This window comes from Mustelus asterias, unplaced genomic scaffold (assembly GCF_964213995.1).
Source record: "Mustelus asterias unplaced genomic scaffold, sMusAst1.hap1.1 HAP1_SCAFFOLD_184, whole genome shotgun sequence".
Lineage (NCBI taxonomy): Eukaryota > Metazoa > Chordata > Chondrichthyes > Carcharhiniformes > Triakidae > Mustelus > Mustelus asterias.
In genome coordinates this window covers 14,140-38,706 of record NW_027590182.1, presented here as the reverse complement: position 1 = coordinate 38,706, position 24,567 = coordinate 14,140, and the positions used below count along the sequence as shown (strand labels likewise).

General features: G+C 43.8%; 3 non-coding genes and 1 pseudogene across 3 annotated transcripts; 2 read left to right on the top strand and 2 right to left on the bottom strand.

Moving 5' to 3' along the window:
• The first annotated feature begins 10,660 nt into the window (after positions 1-10,660).
• trnai-uau (transfer RNA isoleucine (anticodon UAU)) lies at positions 10,661-10,755 on the top strand. The gene is made up of 2 exons: positions 10,661-10,698; positions 10,720-10,755. It is a non-coding gene; the product is annotated as a tRNA-Ile (tRNA).
• A 3,976-nt stretch (positions 10,756-14,731) lies between these two features.
• Positions 14,732-14,803, bottom strand: trnae-uuc (transfer RNA glutamic acid (anticodon UUC)). The gene has a single exon. It is a non-coding gene; the product is annotated as a tRNA-Glu (tRNA).
• A 5,468-nt stretch (positions 14,804-20,271) lies between these two features.
• Positions 20,272-20,475, top strand: LOC144485309 (U2 spliceosomal RNA; annotated as a pseudogene).
• A 483-nt stretch (positions 20,476-20,958) lies between these two features.
• On the bottom strand, positions 20,959-21,030 carry trnaq-uug (transfer RNA glutamine (anticodon UUG)). The gene has a single exon. It is a non-coding gene; the product is annotated as a tRNA-Gln (tRNA).
• Positions 21,031-24,567: the final 3,537 nt, after the last annotated feature.

Here is a 24,567-nt window from a genome sequence, read left to right as displayed (position 1 = left end):
CAAAGGGGTATAGAGAACCGGTGGGGAGATAAATTTCAGATCAAAGAGAGGTCAACCATGATCTGATTGAATGGCGGAGCAGGACCAAAGGGCTGCATTTTACTGCATCTGCTCCCAATTCCTATGTTTCTTGGCGTAACGATCAATTTTCAAGCCCACCAACCTCATCACTGTGGTTCTGTTGAAATATATGTACAGTACGTCCTCTGGTTCCCCTTCACCCACAACGCATGTGAGTCGTGCAAATAACTTTGTAATCGTCTAATTCTGTGGTGTAATCATTCTGTCATTCTCTGTTTCCCTCATTCATTTTGTCCAGGCTTCCACCCTACCAGATGTTGTTATGTTTCCTCCCTGCAGGATTTCATTTGTTTTAAACTTCCAACATCTCTAAACATTCCCAATGTTAATGAAAGGTCATGGAGGTGAAAGTTTATCTTTGTTTCCCTGTGCACAGACGCTATCTGACTTCCTGAGTTTTTCCAACATTGCCACATTTCAGTGCACATGTCTGATCCGCTTTTAGATGGCAATAGAATATATATTTAATTGATGCACTTTTTTAACGATGGCTTGTTGGTCTAGGGATGTTCTCACTTTGGGTGTTAAAATCCACAAGCTTGCTGGAGGTCCCGGGTTCAAATCCTTGTTTTGTAATGGGTAGGTCGTGGATTTTGTTGGTTTTATTCCCGTGTCATGGCGGCATTGGTTCACATGGGATATGATTTGAGAACCTGAGCACACACTGCAATGCTTTTGTGCGCACGACACACTCACAGAGAATCCAGACATTTTCAAAAGGTGACAATCCTTGCGGACATTCACTTAATTAGATTGAAAAGTCTGAAAATTGGGCGGCAGTTTGACTTCGGACAGACTGAGACGCTGTTTCCCCACCTGTTTTGAGTATTTACATCAAAAATGTTAAGGTGAAAGGTGTAAGAGAAGTTTGCAATTTTTGGAAGGAGGTGAAACTAAGAAGTGGAAGGTGTGACTGAAATTATTGATGATAGCGAGGAATGCATTCTAACCTCAAGCATTCTGTAGGTTGCTTAATTGTAAACATTGTAATCAGAACAAGCTGAGACACCAGATGGCAAAGCCATATTTGTCTCCACGCATTTTAGAATATTAAGTGCCAGTTCTGATATGTGTCCCTCGAGGTCAGTTGGTGGAGTATGAGACTCTTAAGCTCAGGGTCGTGGGTTCGAGCCCCACCCTGGGCTATGCTGTGTTTGCTGCTTTCGTTGGTGAAGTCTTGGCAGTGTCACCGTTCAAACTGAGTCTTTCTCCATCCCGCTTTGTTTTATTAGTCACAAGTAAGGCTTACATTAACACTGCAATTTACTATGAAATTCACCGTCCCGCCACACTCCAGCGCCCACTCGGTTCAATGCACCTCACCAGCACATCTTTCCGACTGTGGGAGAAAACCCACGCAGCCACTGGAAGAACGTGCAAACTCCACGCAGATAGTTACCCAAACTGGGAATCCAACTCGGGTCCCAGTCCCTGTGAGGCAGCAGTGCAGACCACTGTCCCACCATGCCGCCCTACTAATCTCACCGTCACTGCTTCCTGAGTTAAAGCTATCTCTGCTGCCCGGGCAGTCGAAGAGTTTAGTCCTTAACTCAGAGAGCAAATTTCTTTTCATTTTGCGCAAGCTTTAAAGCAAGATCTGGAAGATTATGTCAGTGGGAACAATAATCATCCTCATTGTCCTTCAATCACTCCAGCCTTACATCCTATCACAAGATCATAAATAGAGTTCTCGCCCTCTATTTTCCCTCACTCTGTATTTGCTCGTAAACCATTAAACATCTAACTTCTTCCAGTTTGGATAAAACGTCAGCGACCCGAACCATTCATTCTATTTCCCTCACCATAGACGCTGTTTGACCTGCTGTTTCCAATATTTTCTGTTTTGAGGTGGGGTTTGCAGTAACTTCAGTGTCTTTTTTTCTAGTTCAATGTGGATTCGTTTTCTTTGACTGAACTTGACCTGTTTACATCGTCAAAGGGCTGAGGTTTTAAATAATAAGATACAAGGATGTGTCACACTGTTTGACATGAAATGAAACATAATGAGGATTAATCATTTCAAAAGATGTTACTAATTCAATATATATTTTTTCGGGGATCCACCTACGTGTGCCATTCACTCACTCATCTGTCCCAATTTAAACAAGACGTGGGACGGCGAGAGTCCAAATTGCGAAGCTTTACGCCATGGAAATGATAGCACTCTGACCTATGACACTAGGTCTTTCTCCCAAAACACACGCACGCACACACACACACACACACACACACACACACACACTTGCGCAGTAATTGCCAATCTCCAGTCGAATTGTTGTTGTTGTGTGACACCAACTGCTCCTTTCTTTCAACAGATGATTTGAAAAGCAGCGAAAGATGAAAAGAAACATACATTGCTGATGCAGGGATCTTTCGCCAGAGACTCAGCAATGTGCAAGTTGCAGTTGTTGCAGCGAATGACTCTCTTGGCGTCATTGCATCAGCCCCAGAAAACGATTGCTCAAGAATACAAAGCGCTGAGAGTCGGGGAAGCTACAGTGGACTTTGTGTCCACCTAGAGGTGTAATTCACACTGTTACCTGTCTCAATTTAAACAAAAGTTAGGAGGCGAGAGGCCAGAGTGTGATCCGTCACCCATTGAATCAACAGCATTCTGACGGAAGACTTTTATCCGAAAACACACACACACACACACACACACACCTACACACTCTCTCTCTCTCACACACGCATGCACAAAGACACACAGGCACACCTCCGCACACACACACGCACACACGCACACACACTTGCTCAATAATTGCCAGAATCCAGTCAAATTGTTATAGTGTGACACCAACTGCTTCTTTTTTTCAACAGGGGAGTTAAAGAGCAGCGAAACGATGAAAAACACTGATGTTGCAGGCACCTGGCACCAGAGGCTCAGCAATGTGCATTGTAATAGCAGTTGAACTGGCTGACAAATTGTCCTCTCGATTCGTACTTCGTGAGAACTTTAAACAAAATGTCATTCAGCAAATCAACCATCTCCATTTGCAAATTAAAGCAAGGCTTCTCCGAGTTTTGAACTCGAATTGCTGGAGTGCTCACCATTACACCAAGGAACCCCACACACGACTGCAGGCTGAAAATGGTCGTTCAATACCTGTGCCAATTTGAACAGCAGAGAGAAATATCAGCCCCAATGCACAATCCCATCAAAAACCCACAGCAATTCATATTTACTTTGCCCTTGCTGATTTCTCCTGAAAAAAAGGAGTAAGCTACCTTGAACTGCATTAAATTTCACTGTAGCGCACCACGTTCGAGGAATGTTGGCATCGAAATGTTATAAACCTGAGTGTGGTAAAAATTCTGAACAACATCAGCTTGTTACAGCTCTGCTTTGGTCACACTGGAAGCTCGTGTGAAAATATGAACAATGTCATATCTTAACAGACTGGAAGGAGTGGGTGACTGTGTATAATTGGCACTATGCACATTCCTGTAATCCGTGACTGCGAGAATCAGGAAAATTACATCCTGCTCGTCTAGTGGCTCGTGTTCGGTACTTTCGGGGTTACAGGCTGGCTTCGATGCACTAAGATTTAATGTTTTTGATAAGCAAACCGTAATACTTCCTGGTCCAAAGCAGCTCTGCCAGAAACGGTGGAGAGAGGTTTGTAGTTTTGCTTCCGAGTTGGAAATGTCACATGGACAAAAGGGCAAAAACAGCACAGATAGTGAAGGACAGAGATAGGATGAAAAGCGCTGACGATGGAGATGGTGGTAATGTGTCAGATTTAACCGTTTGCATTGGCACAAGTTTCACTCATTTCTGGATAAAAATATCGGGCTAAATGATAAGAAAACTTCTCCCTAAATGAAGCACAAAACTATTTGACTTCGATTGATTGCAAGCAGTTTTCGTTCAGAAAGAAGTAACTGTGGGATTAACAAAGCGGGATGGAGAAAGTATCAGTTTGAGCGGTGAAATTGCCGAAGGAATGGAGAGCTGGAGTTCACCCATAAAAGCAGCAAAAATAATGGGAACCACCCAATGTTGCCCTTGTCCATCATTCCTTGTGTCAGTTAATCCAACCTGTTATGCTGTCTATCACAGACCTTCCCTTTTAATCTCTTTACTGAGTGATTCCCATCTTAAATGCCACAAGACCTCAACAGCTCAATCAATGTTTCGTGAAAAACAAGAATCAATCCGAATCATTTGAAATGAACCCATTTAGAAATGTTTTTGCTCGGTCTTGACCCGGGGACTTTGACGCGTGTGACGCAAACGTGGTAACCACTGCACTACAGAAACTTTGTGATGCATGACTTGAAGCAGATCCGGTTTACTTGTGGAGCAATTAAACTCGTTCCACAAGCCCCGTCAGTTGGTCACTTTATATTCTCTCTGCTGGTTTATCTAATCAAAATGAATGATGACGCATTCTACTGCATTCAACTTTAATAATCACATGTTTGATCAAAGTTCGTAACGTTTAAAGTAATTTAAGTGAAATCTGACATTGGGAGAATTTGATCACACTCCTCCACAAATGTCGCGATCCTAAATTTAGTGCCTTAAACTTCCTATCAACGACACCAACAGAAGTCATTGCTGTCAGAACTAGTATTGGCAGTGAACAGAATCAATGGAGTTGGATTAGATCACATGTCCCTTTGAGTCTCCTCCGCCATTAAAATCAACCCCAGCTCAACAACCGCCTAATTTCAGGATTCAATTCAATTAAACTTGATTCCACCCAGACAGGGTGAGAATAGGAGGAACAAAAACAAAAGAGGGAAATGGATAGTTAGACTGAGAGAGGAAAGGACTGAGGCAGATCTATAGAGAGAAAGAGCCAGAGTGGGTAGATACCGAATGGAACAGATACACTTCACTCTTCCATATGATTTCAGGAAAAAAAACTTGAAGGCATTGGAAGGAGCAAATTCTCTGGCCCTGAAAAATATTCTGGCAATGGTGCTGAAGAATTGCGCTTCAGAACTTGCGGCCACCTTAGCTAAGCTGTTCCTCAGTTACAACATTAGCAACTAACCGCCAATGATACAATTTGCCCAATATTGTCCGATTTACAAAAATCAGGTCAAATCCAACGCTGCCAATTACCACCAGTCTACTCTTGATCATCAGTAATGTGACGGAAGGGGCAATAAACAAAGGCATCAAGAGGCACTTCAATGCAAACTGGAGGAACATCACCCGATTTCCCGATTCGGCACTGACTGTGTTCCGGATTTAATATTGTGTTCAACAATTTCAGAGCATCTCCTCTTCTCCATCTTCACCTCATTTCCCTCTCTTTTGTTTTATTTCATTTTATCTTATTTTTTTTTTTATTATTTTCTTTCTTCTTTTATACATATATTTATGTTTTAATATCCTTTTTTTGCATTGTCAATTTAAAATCTCACTTTCCATCTTGTTGCCCCCTCTCCCTCCTCCCCACTCGGGCCATCTCTTACATTTCCTTTGTCCTGCCATTTCCACATTCTGATCTCTTAATAGGCAGCCAGCAGCACCCTTCTTATCCATTGTCACTACCATTTAAATTCCCTTTGGTTTTGTATTTATATGTGACACCTTTGTCACCCACCCCACACCCATATCCCTCATCATTACAGTATAAATCTCGTCCAAACTTTTTTGTCTTCAGCCCCGACGAAGCGGCATCCAGACTTTGAACGTTAGCTTTATTCTCTCTTCGCAGGTGCTTTCAGACCTGTTGAGATTTTTCAGCATTTTCTGTTCTTGTTTCAGATTCCAGCATCCGCAGTAAATGTGTTTTTATCAAGAGGCACTTGACAGACAGACTTGTTTCTGATTTGCAAAAAAATGCTAACAGCGATGCAAAGCGCCACGTTCGCATGGATAGGTTAGATTAACATTCGTGCAGGTGGTTTCCCTCGTGGTTCGGATTCGGCGGTTTTGTTGTCTTGACCCGGGTTCGATTCCCGGTCAGAGAATGAAGATTTATTGTTTTCTTGCAGCACATGATTTAAGATCAGTTGGAATTACTTCCTGATCGAAAACGTGTGATATTGCTGCCAGTTTCAACAGCAGAGAGAAAAATCCGTCCCATTCCACAATCCCGTCGATTACCCACAGCACTTTTATTTTGCATTGCCTCTTTTGGTTCCTCCAGTCAAAATGAATAATGATATATTCTCGGAGAATCCCTGCAGTACAGAAGGAGGCCGTTCGGCACATTCCCGTAAACCCACATATTTACCCTGCTAATCCAGCTGACACCAGGGTCAATTTAGCATGACCAATCAACCTAACCTACACATCCTTAGAAAGGAAACCGGAGCACCCGCAGACACTGGGCGAATGTGCAAACTCCGCACAGACAGTGACCCGATAAATTTAACCTGACTCCCTGGTGCTGTGAGGCATCGGCTGTGCCACCGTGCCGCCCTTTCTACTGCATTCAATTTTATTGCATTCAAAGAGCAGTGTTGGTATCAACCTGTGATGAACCATCTTGTGGTACTTCTGCAGAACAACATTAATTTATCACCGAAAACGGACCGTGGGTTCCAGCCCCACGTTGAGCGCCATTGTTTTTGAACTTTGCTGCTTTTCTGGGTGAACTACAGTTCTCCATTCCTCCCGCAGTGTCACCGCTCAAACTGAGTCTCTCTCCATCCCGCGCTGTTGATCTCTTAGTTACTGCTTTCTGAGTGAAAACTGCCTCCACTTCTCTGGAGGTCGGAGAGTTTACTGTTGAATTCAATTAAAGTTTTTCTTGTCATTGAGCGCCCGACATTTGTACACGGAATTGCGAGATATTTGTGTCAGTAGAAATGATAAAATTTACTCCATTAATAACCAGATCTTAACCGAATCAGCATTTCTATCGTCAGCGCTTTGCAGCCAATCGCTCTCTTTTTTTTTGTTCTTTACCTGCGACATTTCCAATTTAGACGCAGAAGAGAAAATATCCCTAACACTGATTCCGACAGAGCTGGTGCTGACCACGAAGTAACGCAGAGTTGTTACACCGCAATAAGTCGAGATTCTCTGACCGGTGATCAAACCCAGGCCACGGCGGTGAAAGCGCCGAATCCCAGCCATTAGGGAATTTGATACAAGTTTTTTAAACAACTAATTTAGCCATGAACCAACTGCCTTCTATTTTTATTTCAGACTTTTTATTCACCAAAAACAAGTTTCTCTTTTAAATTGTTATGCTGAGATCGAACACAAGTGACAGCATCAGCCAATGAAAACAGTGGTTCCTGTTAGCTGGAACGTGAAATCGACAATGAGGTGAAATAGTTGCTCATGTGACACTTTCAATTTCCAAAACCCACCAACCTCATCACTGTGGCTTCTGTGAAGCTTACAAGTTAACACACGGCAGGCATTCATCATGGAGAGAAACTGACACAAATCATTTATGAAACACTATCATGTCGCGTCTCTTCCTGTTTCTGTCGCTGCCTCACATCCAGCTCCCTCTGGCTATCCAGCTCCCAGGGTCAATTAGCTGCTTGATACAGATACAGACAGTTGGTGACCCGAGCATTAACTGGAAAGCAGGGAAAGCGAATGTATGACACACGGCATTGAGAGGAGATGGAGTTTAGAGATGACAGTACAAAGAGGCGCAGTGACTAGAATAGTTGACGAGGGAAGGGCCGTGGATGTCGTCTATATGGACTTTAGTAAAGCGTTTGACAAAGTCCCTCATTGTAGGCTGGTGAAAAAGGTTGGATCTCATGGGATAAAGGAGGAGGTGGCGAGATGGGTGGAGAACTGGCTTGGTCACAAAAGACAGAGGGTGGTAGTGGAAGGGTCTTTTTCCGGCTGGAGGCCTCTGACTAGTGGTGTTCCGCAGGGCTCTGTATTGGGACCTCTGCTGTTTGTGATTTATATAAACGATCTGGAAGAAGGTGTAACTGGGGTGATCAGTAAGTTTGCGGACGACACAAAATTGGCAGGTCTTGCAGATAGTGAGGAGCATTGTCAGAGGCTACAGAAGGACATAGATAGGCTGGAAATTTGGGCAAAGAAATGGCAGATGGAGTTCAATCCTGATCAATGCGAAGTGATGCATTTTGGTAGAAATACTGTAGGGAGGAGCTATACGATAAATGGCAGAACAATAAAGGGTGTAGATACGCAGAGGGACCTGGGTGTGCAAGTCCACAGATGCTTGAAGGTGACGTCACAGGTGGAGAAGGTGGTGAAGAAGGCATATGGCATTGATAGGACGGGGCATAGAGTATAAAAGTTGGGGTCTGATGTTGCAGATGTATAGAACGTTGGTTCGGCTGCATTTGGAATACTGCGTCCAGTTCTGGTCGCCACACTACCAGAAAGACGTGGAGGCTTTGGAGAGAGTACAGAGGAGGTTTACCAGGATGTTGCCTGGTATGGAGGGGCTTAGTTATGAGGAGAGATTGGGTAAACTGGGGTTGTTCTCCCTGGAAAGACGGAGGATGAGGGGAGACTTAATAGAGGTGTATAAAATTATGAAAGGCATAGATAGGGTGAACGGTGGGAAACTTTTCCCCAGGTCGGTGGTGACGTTCACGAGGGGTCATAGGTTCAAGGTGAAGGGCGCGCGGTTTCACACAGATATCAGAAGGACATATTTTACACAGAGGGTGGTGGGGGCCTGGAATGCGCTGCCAGGCAAGGTGGTGGAGGCGGACAGACTGGGAACGTTTAAGACTTATCTAGATAGCCATATGAACGGAGTGGGAATGGAGGGATACAAAAGAATGGTGTGGTTTGGACCAGGGAGTGGCACGGGCTTGGAGGGCCGAAGGGCCTGTTCCTGTGCTGTATTGCTCTTTGTTCTTTGTATCTCATCTTCCTGATCCAGTTCCTGATTGCAGGAATGCACACAGTGCGAATTATCCACTGTCACGCTCTTCTTCCAGCCTTGAGCACGGAGTTAAGTTTTGAAGTGTTTGAAGTCTTGCTACAGTAATTCAGGGTTTTGTTGAGACCACATTTGGAATAGTGTGCGCAGTTTGGATCCCCGCATTTTAGACAGAATAAAAGCAAAATCTGACGATGTTGGAATCTGAATCAAAAACAGAACATGCTGGAAAATCTCAACAGCTATAACGAGAAAGAATAGGTACCATTGAAAAGCTGAGGCATTATTTTTTCCTGATCCGGGAATCTAAAACACGGGAGCACAATCTCAGGATAAGGCGCTGATGATTTAGGATTGCGATGAGGAGAATATTCTTCACTCAAAGGCTCGTGAATCTTTGGAATTCTCTAGCTCGAGGGTTCTGATGCTCCATCATTGAACATATTTCACTCTGGCTTAGACAGATTTATGATCTATCCAGGAATGAATGGAAGCAGGGATATGGAATTGGAACAAATGCTCGGCCACAAGTTCATGTTTCGATTGTAATTTTTAAGTTTAATGGAATAATAGAAGCATGTATATAATGTTGTATGTAATATGTTTGAAGTCAATCGTCATTGAATAATGTTGGTAACACCAGATAACAGTACAGCCGGTAACAATTGAAAACTATTTTTATTGACGCCCACAAACTCATTGCCAACACGCAACTGTTTGCCTGTGAATGCTGATGGTGAGAAAATAGTAAAACTCCGCCTTTGGATGGCCTCGAACCAGCAACCTTTACGAATAACAGTCGAACGCGCTGACCAATTGTGCCACAGAGACTGCAGTAACAACTGTTAAATGTATTCTAAACTAGTGTGTCAATGACCACAATTCTATTTCTGCAAAGCCTGTTCCAGAACTGCAGCATGACCGCACTGTTTACAATTCTATACAAGTCTCTTTAGTTCCGTTGATCCCGCAGCACTGCTGTAGCGTGTTGGTTATTCCCTTTCTCCTATGAACGTGCAGGTAAAATGAATCCATGTCTCTTATCACAGGGAGGAATTCAACAGGAGGGAAGGGAACTGAAAACCAGTACCCCAACGATCCAATGCTTTCCACTCAATCATCAATAACACCATTCACAGCTGCACTTCCTTCCAAATATTTTGATCCATTTCCCTCACGATTTGTTCCAAGAGTTAATATTTCCCTTGTTTTCTCCTAATTTTGACGTAAGATTCGCTTCAATATATAACACAAATGGAATTGCAAACCTGAAGGCTAACCATGGGAAACAAGTCACTGCGTAACACAAATCCCATGGTGCTTATTTCCAGATCCAAAACACTCAGTTTTTCAACCAAATGGAGGAATATTTCAATGAAAAGTTCTGGAAAGTTGGTGTGAATTTTGTTTGTGAATCACTCAGGTGTTGTGTAAATGCTACTCGAAGGTTCAGTGAGCCGGACATGATCTATTTGCGTTTTGCCGAGCTTGTGTTCGGTTTATGGGGAGGTTTGAACGGAATTGGACCTTGTGTCCCAGGGATGGGCAGTAACCCGCTGATTCAAGCTGCAATCGCCGCTTTCTGCTGGCGATTGGATACTGCGAGGTCAAATCCTGCTGCTTCTCCCTGTCTCACTCACTGTGGAGCCGGGGGAAAAAAATCAGCGATGGATTTGTTTCCCTGTCTGAAATGTGGTCTCGAATAACTGTTATTAACGGCGATAACGCTGCTGCAGCCTTTCATAATCTGTCACAAATGAGCAACGCGCCGTGCTCCAGTGGCGCAATCGGTTAGCGCGCGGTACTTATACAGCAGTGCAGCCAGCGGGCTATGCCGAGGTTGTGAGTTCGAGCCTCACCTAGAGCAGTTGTTTTAGGTGAGACGATCGTCCAGTGGTGTGATCCCTCGACCAGCTGAGATTCTGGGGACGGCCAGGACAGCTGGTGGAGTTTGAATACAATAAATAAGATTGGAATAAAAATCCACTGATGACCCTGAAACAACATCTGTTGTTGCTAAAAATCATGATTCACTAATGTCTGTTGGGGAAGGAAATCTGCTGCTGTTAGATGGTCTGGCCAACGCGTGACTCCAGAGCCACAGCAAAGTGGTTGTCCCTCAACTGGGGATGGGCAATAAATGTTGATCAGCGGTGCTTCTGTTCAACGAACGAAAGGAAGATCCGGAATGTGCAGGTTTGGGAGAAGCTTTCTGAACCGTCAGAGATGGAAACGGGAGTCAGTGAAAAATATTGCGTTTGTGTGTGTACAGATGGATGGGGAAATGTAACATGCAGTGTAAAATACTCTATTCAGTTAATTTTCAACAATAAATATTCACTCTGAGTTTAAAACAACGTACAGGTGCATCTGCAGTCGCGCCTTTCTGCTGTCAGCGGGTGATTGGAGAGTGCGGGTTAAAATCCTGCTGCTTGTCCCTGTCTCCAATGTGGAGCCGGAGAAGAGAGAATCATTGTTGGGTTTGTTTCTCCATCTGAAACGTGGCTTCGCCTTTAATAATCACAAACAAATCAAAAGCAATCAGCCGGACTGTGCAGATTTGAGGGAAGCTTTCTGACCATTCAGAGTTGGAAAGGAGAGTCTGCGAAAAATGTTCTGTGGGGTTTGAATACGGAACTGTGAAGGGGAAGGGGAAGTGTAACACAGTATAAGATACAGTATTCAGTTAATATTCAGCAATAAACGTGAATTATTGCTCATTTCCTCACTCTGAGGTTAAAAGTATACTTCCGCCCGCTTTCCAACAGGGAATCTTTGGTTCGGTGAATGTGTAATCAGTACATGACAGAAACGATGCGTTCCCTCCACCCTGGGAGCCTTGGATGAAACTGTACCAGAGGTCATCATTGCAGATGTCGGGGCAGCTTTCTCGAAGTTCAACCCACTGAAAGCGACTGGCCCGGATGGGGTACCCGGACGTGAACTCAGATCCTGCGTGGATCAGCTGGCGGGGGTATTCGCAGACATCTTCAACCACTCTTTACTTCTGCTTCAAGAAGACAACCATCATCCCAGTACCAAAGAAAATCCAAGCAGCGTGCCTTAATGAATACCGTCTGGTGGCTCTGACATCCATCATTATGAAGTGCTTCGAAGGCTAGTCATAGCACGAGTCAATTCCAGCCTCCAGGGCTGCCTGGGTCCACTACAGTTCGTCTACCGCCGCAACAGGTCCACAGCAGACACCATCTCCCTGGCCCTGCACTCAACCCTGGCACACCGAGATAACAAAGACGCCTATTTCAGACTCCTATTTATTGACTACAGCTCAGCCTTATTCCGACGAAACGCATCTCCAAACTCCATGGCCTTGACCTCGGCCCTTCCCTCTGCGACTGGATCCTGAACTTCCTAACCCACAGGACACTATCAGTAAGGATAGACAACAGCACCTCCTCCACGGTCATCCTCAACACTGGTGCCCCACCAGGTCGTGTTCTCAGCCCCCTCCTACAGTCCTGATATATCCATGACTGTGTGGCCAAATTCCCCTCCAATTCGATTTTCAAGTTGGCTGGCGACACCACCATAGTGGGTCTGATATCAGATAATGAGGAGACAGAGTACAAGAATGAGATAGAGAAGCTGGTGAAATTGGCCCGGCGACAATAATTTCTCCCTCAATGTCAACAAAACGAATGAGATTGTCCTCGACCTCAGGAAGCGTAGAGGAGAAATTGCCCCTGTCTACATCAACGGAGACGAAGTAGAAAGGGTCGAGAGCTTCAAGTTTTTAGGTCTCCAGATCACTAACAACCTGTCCTGGTCGCCCCATGCTGACACTATAGTTAAGAAAGCCAAACAACGCCTCTACTTTCTCAGAAGACTAAGGAAATTTGGCATGTCAGCTACGACTCTCACCTACGTTTGCAGATGCACCATAGAAAGCATTCTTTCTGGTTGTATCACATTTTGGTATGGCTCCTGCTCTACCCTGGACCGCAAGGAACTACAAAGGGTCGTGAACGTAGCTCAGATCATCACGCAAACTTGCCTCCCATCCATTGGCTCTTCCCGCTGCCTCGGCAAAGCAGCCAGTATAATTAAGGACCCACGCAAGGTTCTAAATAGCAATCAGACTGCCCGGTTTGATATCCTAGGCCGGTCACATTGGTCATGAGCAGAGTTTCTATAGTGTGAGGCTTATCATATAGGATAGACTGTCCGATTCGAAACAGGGTCGAACATGATCGAAATTTACTGCTTGAAAATTCCCAGATTGTATTTCGTTGTTGAATATGAACTGAATATGGATCCAACAAAATATTTTTTTTTCCAATTATTGGAAAGAAAATGCGCTCAGTAAAATCGCCACAGTCATATTTCTGCTTTCACTCTCTCACTCGCGGTGCAGTTGATGTCGGTCAGATGGATGAGCCATGGTAAATGTGTGAGGATAAGTGGGTTAGAATGGCGACAAGTGTCTTGGTCAGGCACTCTGGACCTACATTCTCTGGGTCAGGTGCCAGCCATTTATGACTGAGGTAAGGAGACATTTCTTCTCCCAAACGCTTGTGTATCTTTAGAATTGTGCAGCTGCCCAGAGGTACGTGGATCCTCAGTCGCTGAGGATATTGAAGGTTGAGTTGGAGTGATTTTGGAATCTAAGGGAATGAAGACCTTATTGGTATAAGCTGGGAAATTGGGGTTGAGGTTGCGGATCTGCCTTATTTCTGTCGTGGAGGAGGCTCAATGGGACATGTCGTCCAGTTTTCTTTCATTGATTCTGTTCACTGTCAATATCAGTTCCGGTACCAATGGATTCTGCTGACAGCATTGAAGTCTCAGGTCCTGAATTCAAGGCAGTCGCGTTAGTTAAAGCGCGTGATCGAAGCCCATCACTGCTAAATGTTCAATTAATTAACTTCATGGAGTAAATTTGATTGATTATTGTCACATGCATTAGCATACAGCGGAAAGTATTTTTCTTGTGCGCTACACAGCCAAAGCATATCATTCATCGAGAAGGAAACGAGAGAGTGCAGAACGTACTGTTACAGTCATAGTTTGGGTGTAGAGAAAGATCAATTTAATGCAAGGTAGGTCGTGCATGTTATCACACGAATTCTACGCAGGAGATTGTATCGTTAAACATTTTAACAGGAGGTACGAGCAGACACAATGCAAATATAAATTGCTGTCGGTAATTGACGTGTTTGTGGAGCCAGTTTCCTTACATCATTGCATCGCAGCGTTTCTGTAGTGTGGTACTTATCACGGTCGCCGTACACATGCAAATTTCCTGGTTCAATCCTGAGCAGAAACTTATTAAACAGGAATAGAAAATGGTGGAAAATCTCAGCAGGATTGACAACCTCTGTGAGGAAACAAACGTTTCAAATCTGGATGACCCTTCATCAGATTTCCTGATTCGACACATTGGCTCTGTTCTCTCTTCACAGATGCTGTCAGACCTGCTGAGATTTTCAAGTATGTTTTTTTGTGTTTCAGGTTCCAGCATGAGCAGTATTTCACCTTTACAGAAACATTTCCAAATGTTTTCAATTTCAGAGTAACTCAGCTTTCAGAAATAATCACGCATTTGCCACGGAACATTAACTGACCTGCCGAGTATTTCCAACATTTTCTGATGGTAACGCCATGAATCAACCTGTGAAAAGAACAAAACGGATGTTCTGTGATATAAAGCAAGGGAGGATGTAAACATAAATTGCCGGGGACAATTGACGGGATTGTGCAAATGGGTTTATTTTGTTTCTCCAGGGAGCTCAAACTGGCACAATGATCACTTCTGTCATCGATCAGGAAGTAATTTCAGCCCCTCCTTAATCATGTGCTGGGCGGCAGCTATAAAATCAACATTCCCTGACCGGGAATCGAACCCGGGCCGCGGCGATGAAAGCGCCAAATCCTAACCACTAGACCACCAGGGAAGATGGGAGCAAATGCTTTCATCTGACTGGTACATTGTAGCGTTTTTCAAATACTCAAGAAAGGATTGTCGGAAAAAAAAACCCTCATGTTCAGATAGAACACCAATGATTCCTTCAGCGAACAGCAAATTACTGCAGATGCTGGAACTTAAAAGAAAAACTTAAAATGCTGTAAAATCTCAACAGGCATGACGGCATCTCTGGAGAGAGAATAGAGCCAACATTTCAAATCTGTATGGTCAGTCATCAAAGATGAAGACAGTAAAGGAGGACGAGATTTACACTTTAAGTGTGGGAGATACGGGGGGTGAGGGTGGGAGCCGTGCGTAAGAGTTGACAAAGTTGTGATAGACAAAAAAAACGGAATGTAAATGGTGGCGGTAAAAGCAAAATACTGCGGATGCTGGAATCTGAAACAAAAACAGACAATGCTGGAACATCTCAACAGGTCTTCTGACTCCGCAGTCAGAAATTCAGCCTGTGCATGCTCTCGAAAGGAGCCACTTGCACACACGCTGCTTCACCCCAGCAACTTTTTCAGTTGGTCATGTGTCTGCTCGTTGTTCCTGACAAAAACGACACGGCACACACTCCTGTATTCAAACTGAGCTGTTAGGCCAAATCCATGCTCGCAGCAGTGGGATTCGAACCCACGCCTCCGTAGAGACTGAAGCCTTAATCCAGCGCCTTAGACCGCTCGGCCGCGCTACCACGTTGCAACGCATCGCGATCATGTTATTTAATGATAATGTTACCGAAATTCATTAAACCCAATGGACCTTGGAAAGGCCATCAGGAGGAAGGAGCCTGCTCCTTCACTGATTCAGGTAAGTCTGAACTGCGAAACAAACAGAAATCATCTCACGTCAGAGACACAATGAGCTGCAGTGAAGGGCCGGCATCATTTAAACTGTCCTTAAGCTCGTCTCTTCCCAATTTCCTGCCAGAAATGACAACGGAACCTCCTGTTGAATTTGCACAGAGTCTGCACTTAAGGATCATATTATGTTTTATGTGTTCATCCAGGCAATAACTCACATTTGTTTTCAGAGTTTGGATGGTGGCAATAAATCTTCAGTTCCAGACCAGTAATCTAAACAGCAGCGAAAAAGTCAAACTCTAACCACCAGCTCACAGCGTGTTTTAGAATTTAAATTATCCACGCTGCTTTTGTTTTCACGCCAGACCAGTTTCGCCACAAACAGCTTTCTCCTGCAAAATGGCAACTTGTGGTTCAACACCAGTGATGTGCTCATCCAATGATAACATACAACGGACACTCCACTGCATTTATCACTTTTGCTTCCGACTGTTCGGAACCGGACAGAAATATTTCCAAATGCTTTTCAATGCAGGGTGAGGGAACAGTTTCATAATTCAGTGTCACTGTAAACAGTAAAATCTGACCCATTACCAGACAGATTTTACCTTGCAAAAACGTCTCAACCGTTCGTAGTTTGCTGCCTTACACTTTCCTTCTCTTTCTGTATTTATTCTTGAACTGTTGCACATGTGAAATTTCCAGCTCTGATATAAACTTGCAAACCTCACTCGGCTTATTCTAGTAGACCTGTATTCGATCGGAGAGTAAATCAGATCATTATTGATGGTTTGCTGAGAGCAAATAGTCTTATTTTCCTCAGCGGGAATTGAAACAAGTTATCCCTGGGGGAATGTTGAACACAAACACTGAACTACCAGGGAAACTAGTGAACTGTGTTTTTTAAACTGACTTAACTTATGAACCTTGCTCATTATTTCTATCTCAGATCTTTTTCACTTGTGACATGTTTCTCCTTCAAAATGTTCTGTTTGGATAGAACATAAATGCCTCCTTCAGCTGATGACAACACGGATTGAATTCGTTGGGACATGGAATTGAGGGTGAGGTGAAATAATCCCACAAGCTGCTGAAGTTTAGAAGGATGAAGGAGAATCTGATCGAGGTATATAAAACTCTAAATGGATTGATAGAGCAAAGGTAGACGAAACGTTTCTTCCTATGGGGCAATGTCGAACAAGAGATCACTTCTATAGTTTGAGAGCCGGTACATTGAAAACTGAGATGAGGGGGAACTACTGCTCGCAGAGGGTGGTGAATTGGTGGAACTCGCTGTTCCATAGCGCGGTCGAATCTGAATCGTTCAATGATTTCAAGAAAGGATAGATTTAGTTCTGGTAAAGAAAAATCCATTAAAGGATATGGAGAACAGGTGGGGAGGTGGATTTCAGATCAAGGAGAGGTCAACAATGATCTGATTGAATGGTGGAGCAGGACCAAAGGGCTGAATTTGCCTGCATCTGCTTCCAATTCCCATGTTCCTATGATTCGATGTGTAACGTTCAATTTTCAAGCCCACCAACCTCATCACTGCAGTTCTGTTGAAGTATATGTACAGTACGTCCTCTGCTTCCCCTACACCCACAACACATGTGAGTCGTGCAAGTAACGTTGTAATCGTCTCATTCTGTGGTGTAATCATTCTGTCATTCTCTGTTTCCCTCATTTATTTTCTCCTGGCTTCCACGCTACCAGATGTTGTTATGTTTCCTCCCTGCTAGATTTCACTTTTTTAAAACTTCTTCTATTTCTAAACATTCCCAATGTTAATGAAAGGTCATGGAGGTGAAGGTTTAACTTTGTTTCCATATGCACACACGCCGGCTAACTTCCTGAGTTTTTCCAACCTCAACACATTTCAGTGCAGATGTCGGATCCGCTTTTACATGGCAGTGAAAATACATTTAGTTGACATGCGATTTGAGAGATGGCTTGATGGACTAGGGGTGTGATTCTCGCTTTGGATGTTAAAATCTGCAAACGTGCGAGTGGTCCCGGGTTCAAATTGTGGGCAAGCCTTTGTTCCGAAATGGACAAGGAGCGGATTCTGTTTGTTTATTTCCCGTGATATGTTGGAATTGGTTCACATGGGGTAGGACTTGATAACCCGAGCACTGACTGCAAGGCTTCTGTTAGCACAGCACACTCACAGAGAATCTCGACATTTTCAAAAAGTGACAATTTTTGCGGACATTCTCTTAATTCTTATTCACCCAATCAGAGCATCCCATGCTTGTGGGTTCAGAGAGTTGTTGTTTGTATATTGGGTTGTGAGTGTCTGCCTCACTCTCTGTCCCTCTCTGTTGCTGAAAACCTGTCTCAGACTCTTTCACTCTTTCAGTCTCTCTGTCTGTGCATCGATCACTGTTCCCCCTTTTGCTCTTTGCTCCCTCTATTCTCTCGCTATCGATGTTGAACAAAGGTTCACTGCATTTAATCCTATAATGAGGCAGTTGTTCTGGGAGGAGTGATGCAGTGGGATGAGACTGTTCTCTCGTTAGATTAGAAAATTGAGAGGTGAGCTGATTAAAACAACTGAAAATGGGGCGACAGTTTGACTTCGGGCATGCTGAGACGCTGTTTCCCCACCTGGTTTGAGTAACAACAATTTACTGTGAAATTCCCCAGTCGCCACACTCCAGTGCCTTTTCGGGTCAGTGCACCTAACCAGCACGTCTTTCAGACTGTGGGAGGAAACCCACGCATTCACGGGGAGAACGTGCAAACTCCACATGGGCAGTGAGTCAAGCCGGGAATCGAACACGGGTCAGTGTCGCTGTGATGAAGCAGTGCGAACCAGCGTGCCACCCTGCCGCCCTATTAATCTCACGGTTTCTGCTTTCTGAGTTAAAACTATCTCTACTTCCCCGGCATTCGAAGAGTTTGTGCTTAATTCAGCGGGAAGTTTTCTTCTCATTTTGCGTGAGATTTGAACGAGGATCCGGGAGATTGTGTCTGTGGGAACAACAATCATCTGCAATGTCATTCAATCACTCCAGCCTTACATCCTATCACAAGGTCCTAAATAGAGTTTTCTCCCTGTATTTTTCTTCGCTCTGCATTTGCTCGTAAACCATTAAATCTCTAATGTCTTCCAGTTTGGATCGACGTCAGTGACATTCACTCTGTTTCCATTTCCATAGACGCTGCTTGACCTAGAAAGTGTTTCCAATATTTTCTGTTTTGAGGTGGGATTTGCCGTAACGCCAGTGTAGTTTTTTTCTAATTCCATTTGGATTAGTTTTCTTTAACTGAACTTTGCCTCCTTACGTAGTTAAAGGGTTAAGGTTTTAATTAATAATAAGATACAACGATGCGTCACCCTGTTTGACATGAAATAATACAAAATGAGGATTAGTCATTTCAAAATATGTTCCTAATTCAATATATATTTTGGAGGGGGTCCACCTCGGGGTGCCATTCACTCACTCATATGTCCTAATTTAAACAAGAGGTGGGATGGCGAGAGTCCGGATTGCGAAGAGTCACACCATGGAAACGACAGCACTCTGACCTTTGACATTCGGCCTTTCTCCCAAAAGACATACACACACGCGCACACGCACACACGCACACACACGCACACACACATAAACACAGGCACACACACACAAACACACGCACACACACACAGATACACACATACGCTTGCTCAATAATTGCCAGTCTCCAGTCGAATGGTTGTTGGTGTGTAACACCAAATGTTCTTTTCTTTCAACAGAGGAGTTAACGAGTAGTGAAAGATTTTTTAAAAAACATTGTTGATGCAGGCACCTGTCGCCAGTGGCTCAGCAATGTGCAGTGTAATAGAAGTTGAACTGGCTGACAAATTGTCCCCCCAATGCCTGCTTTGTGAGGAATTTAAACAAAAGGTCCTTCAACAAATCATTCCTCAACAATGGCAAAGAAGAGCAAGGATCCACCTAAATTTAAATTCGGTTCGCTGGATTCAGATGCTCACCATTAGACCAGAGATCCTACAACAGAGCATCCAGCTGCTATTTGCAGCGATGTTGGGTTTGCTGAAGGGCATTTCATTTTAAATTCGCAAAAAGTGGTAATCTAAACACAGGGAAATTTCAGCAAATTCCACCGCAGTCACATTGCAGATGATGCAGCGAATGACTCTCCTGGCGTCATTGCATCAGCCCCAGAGGACAATTGCTCATGAATACACAGCGCTGAAAGGCAGGGAAGCCATAGTGGGCAAGGGGTCCACCTACATGTGGCATTCAGTTACTCACCTGTCCCAATTTAATCAAGAAGTCGGAGCGAGAGGCCAGAGTGCGTTACACCTTAGAATTGGCAGCACTCTGATCGAAGACAGGAGACTTTTCTACCACCACGCAGACACACACACACGCGCGCGCACTTACGCACGCACGCACTTGCCGAACTCCAGTCAATTTATTCTTGTACGACACCAATTGCTTCCCTCTTTCAACGGAGGAGTTAAAGAGTAGCGAAAATATGAAAAGCATTGACGTTGCAGGCATCTGGTGCCAGACGTTCAGCAATGTGCATTGTGATAGTCGTTGAACTGGCTGGTAAATTGCCTTCTCGATTCGTGCTTTGTAACAAATTTAAACAAAATGCCCTTCAGCATATCAATCATCTGGACTTGCAAAAGGCTTCTCGGCCTTTTGGCTAAGATCAAGTGTAGTATGGATTGGATGCTGCACTTGGTTGAGGTCATTAGGTTACATTGAAGCTTCATATGTTTCATATGAAGCAATTTTTAAAAGCGGTATCTCGGCCTTTTGGCTCAGATGCAAAAGAGATGAAGTCTTGGAGGAGGAATTGCTTTCCCTCCTCCAATCAGCTTGGCTCATGTAGATCGGGCCCAGGACAGGGTAAATGGTCGCTTGCCCTGTCTTGCCAGCCTGGATCGGAAATGTCTCAACTTGTTGAGACTCTGAATTGGACTTGATTTGATTGAATTGGAAAAGTATGTTAAAAAAATCAAAAAAAAAATCTGTACTTGCAAAAGGCTTCTCGGCCCTTTGGCTAAAATCAAGTGTAGTATGGATCGGATGCTGCGCTTGGTCATTAGGTTACATTTAAGCTTCATTTGAAGCAATTTTTAAAAGCGGCATATCGGCCTTTTGGCTAAGATGCAAAGGCCTTGGAGGAGGTGAGTCTGCACCTACTCCAATCAGCTTGGCTCATGTAGGTCAGGCGCAAGACAGGAGTGAAGGCCTTGTCTTGTCAGCTTGGATCGGAAATTTCTCAACTTGTTGAGACCATGAATTGGACTTGATTTGATAGAATTGAAAAAGTATTTTTTAACAATCTGCATTTGCAAATTGAAACAAGGTCCCGCCGAGATTTGAACTCGGATCGCTGGATTCAAAGTCCAGAGTGCTCACCATTACACCACGGAACCCACCACACGACAACGAGCTGCAAATGGTCGCTCAATATTTGTGCCAATTTGGACAGCCGGGAGCAATATCAGTCCCATTGCACAAGCCCATCAATTACCCACAGCAATTCATATTTACATTACCCTTGTTGGTTCCTCCTGAAAAAAAATGAGTAAGCTGTCTTCAACTGCATTAAATTTCATGTAGCTCACCACGTGCAAAGAGCAATGCTGGTATCGAACTGTTATAAACCTGACTGTGGTAAAAAATTCTGGTAAAAATGGATGGATGGATGGATGGATGGATGGATTAAATGTTCTGGTAAAAATGATTTGCATTAACTTCAGCGTCTTTTTTTCTCGTTCAATTTGGATTAGTTTTCTTTGACTACACTTTATCTCCTTACGTCGTTAAAGGGTTGAGATTTTTAAAAAATTAGATACACGGATGTGTCACCCTGTTTGACATGAAATGAAATAAAATGAGGATTAATCATTTCAAAAGATGTTACCAATTGAATATATATTTTGCAGGGGGTCCACCTACGGGTGCCATTCACTCACTCATCTGTCCCAATATAAGCCTGAGTTGGGACGGCGAAAGTTCAGATTGCTAAGCATGACACCATGGAAACGGTCGCACTCTGACGTACGACACGAGGACTTTCTCGCAAAACACACACGCACACACACACACACATACACACTCTTGCTCAATAATTGCCAGTCTCCAGTCGAATGGTTACTTACTGCCGAGGAATGGAGAGCTGGAGTTCATCCAGGAAAGCAGCAAAGTTTAAAAATAATGAGAACCAACCAATGTTCACCTGGTCCATCATTCCTTGTGTCAGTCAATCCATTCTGTTATGCTCTTCATCACAAACTTTCCCTTTTAATCTAATTATTGAGTGATTCCCGTCTTCAATGCCGCAGGAACTCAACAGCTTAATTAATGTTTCGTGAGAAACGAGATAGTTCCGAAATTTGAATCAATTTGAAATAAAACCGGTTGGAAACGCTCCTGGCTGGTCTCGAAAGGTGGATTTTCAGCGTGTGGAGCAAACGTGCTAACCACTACACGACAGAAACAGTCCATGTGCATGGAGTAGTTTCAGCTTACTGGTGGAGCAACCACGCTCATTCGACAAGCCGGTCAGTTGCTCACTTTACATTCTATCTGCTGGTTCCTCTAATCAAAATGAATGATGATGCATTCTACTGCATTTAATTTTAGGAATCACATCTTTGACCAAAGATGTTCACAACGCTTATAGTAATATAAGTGAAAATCTGACAGTGGAGGGATTTGATCCACTCCTCTACAAATATCGCTATCCTAAATTTAGTGCCTTCGACCAAAAGATAAAACGCTGGAAAATCTTAGCAGGTCTGGCAGCATCTGTAAGGAGAGAAAAGAGCTGACGTTTCGATTCCAGATGACCCTTTGTCAAAGGTAAAATGCATACAAAATGGGAGATATTTATGCTGCAGGGGGATGGGAACGAAGGATGAGTCATAGCTATAGAAACCAGGGGTAAATACTGCTAATAGCTATCCACAGAGAGAATAAAGGGTGTAGATGGCTAAATGGCAGAGAAGCTGCAAGCTGTATCAGATGAAAATGTTGGGGGGGGTGGGGGGGGGGGTGGGCGGCTGTGGTGGCGGGGTGATCGGTGGGATGGGACAGAGGTAGAATGTTGAAAAGGGGAAGTGGTGGGGGGTGGAAGAAGATAAGGGGAGGGGGATGAAGTAGGGGGACAGTAGGAAGAAAAATGAAGAAAGACAATAAAGAAATAAAAGTTAGAGAACAGTAAAAAATTAAATAAAATAGAGTGAAAACAAAGGGGGACGAGATGGGGTAGAGCAAATTATCTGAAGTTGTTGAATTCGATGTTGAGACCGGAAAGCTGTAAAGTGCCTTGCCAGAAGATGAGATGCTGTTCCTCCAATTTGCGTTGAGCTTCACTGGAACATTGCACCAAGCTAAGGATAGACATGTGGGCATGAGAGCAGGATCGTATGTTAAAGTGGAAAGGAACCAGAAAGTCAGAATCCTGATTGCGCACATAAAGAAAGTGCTCAGCAAAGCAATCACCCACTCTGATATAGAGGAGACCACATTGGGAGCAGCAAATACAATACACCAAATTGAAAGAGGTGCAAGTGAAACGCTGCTTAACCTGGAATGTATGTTTTGGACTTCGGGTGGTGAGCATAGAATAGGTAAATGGACAGATGTGACACCTTCTGCAACAGCAATGGAAGGTGACGGGGGAGGTGTTCCGAATAGTGGAAGAGTGGACCAGGTTATCCCAGAGGGAACGGTCTCTGTGGAATGTTGACAGAAGGAGTGAAGGGCAGATGTGTTTGGTGGTGGCATCATCATACACATCATTCGACGGTCTTAACAAAAAACCTTTCCTGTTTTTTGCAGACATAAAGGAACACAAGCTATTCCATGCGCCACCACACGAAGACACTCGACATCTGTCTCCAGCAACACCATCTTACTCTCTCTCAACGCTGTCCCAGTCCCCATTTTCATTTCATCCTCTGCATCATTCGACATATTAACAAAAACACTTTTCCTGTTTCTTGCAGATGTAAAGGAACACAAGCTTCATTCCATGCATCTTAGTGTCTTCGACTTCCCATCAATGCCACCAGCAGAAGTCATTGCTATCAAGCCAGTATTGGCAGTGAACAGAATCAATGGAGTTGGATTAGATCACACTGGATTAGATCGCCATCTAAAATCAGTGTGGATCCCCAGCTCAACAACTTCAGAACACCTCTCCTCCATCTTCACCCCGTTTCCATGTATTTTGTTTTGTTAAATTCCATCTTATTTATATATTTTTATTATTTTATATTGCTTATATATATTAATTTCCATGTTTTGCATTGTTTATTTAAAATCTCACTTTCGATCTTGTTGCCCCCTCTCCCTCCACCCCACTCGGGCCGTCTCTTACATATTCTTTGCCCTGCCATTTACACATTCTGATCTCTAAATGGGCTGCCATCGTAGCCATGATTAATTCCCTTTGTTTTTTATTTATTTATATGTGACACCTTGGTCATCCACCCAACACCCATATCCCTCAGCATTACAGTATAAATCTCGTCCAAATTTATTTGTCTTCAGCTCTAACGAAGGGTCATCCAGACAGTGAACGTTCAGTCTATTCTCTCTTCGCAGGTGCTTTCAGACCTGTTAAGATTTTCCAGCATTTTCTGTTCTTGTTTCAGATTCCAGCATCCGCAGTAAATGTGTTTATATGAAGGGGCACTTGTCAGACAGACTTGTCCCTGGTGTACAAAAAGTAAATGTTGGAATAGAAGCAAAGCGCCAAGTTAGCATGCGTAGTTTCGATTAAAAACCTTGGAGGCAGTTTCCTGGTAGTCCAGTGATTAGGATTTGGCGCAATCACCACAGTTGTTAGAGATTGCGGTTTCGGAAGATGCTGTGAAAGAAGGTTTGACCAGTATATTGAATCAAATAGGTTTAAATGCAAACATCAATTTTTGGTGGAAGCCTGTGGCTCTGTTAGTTAA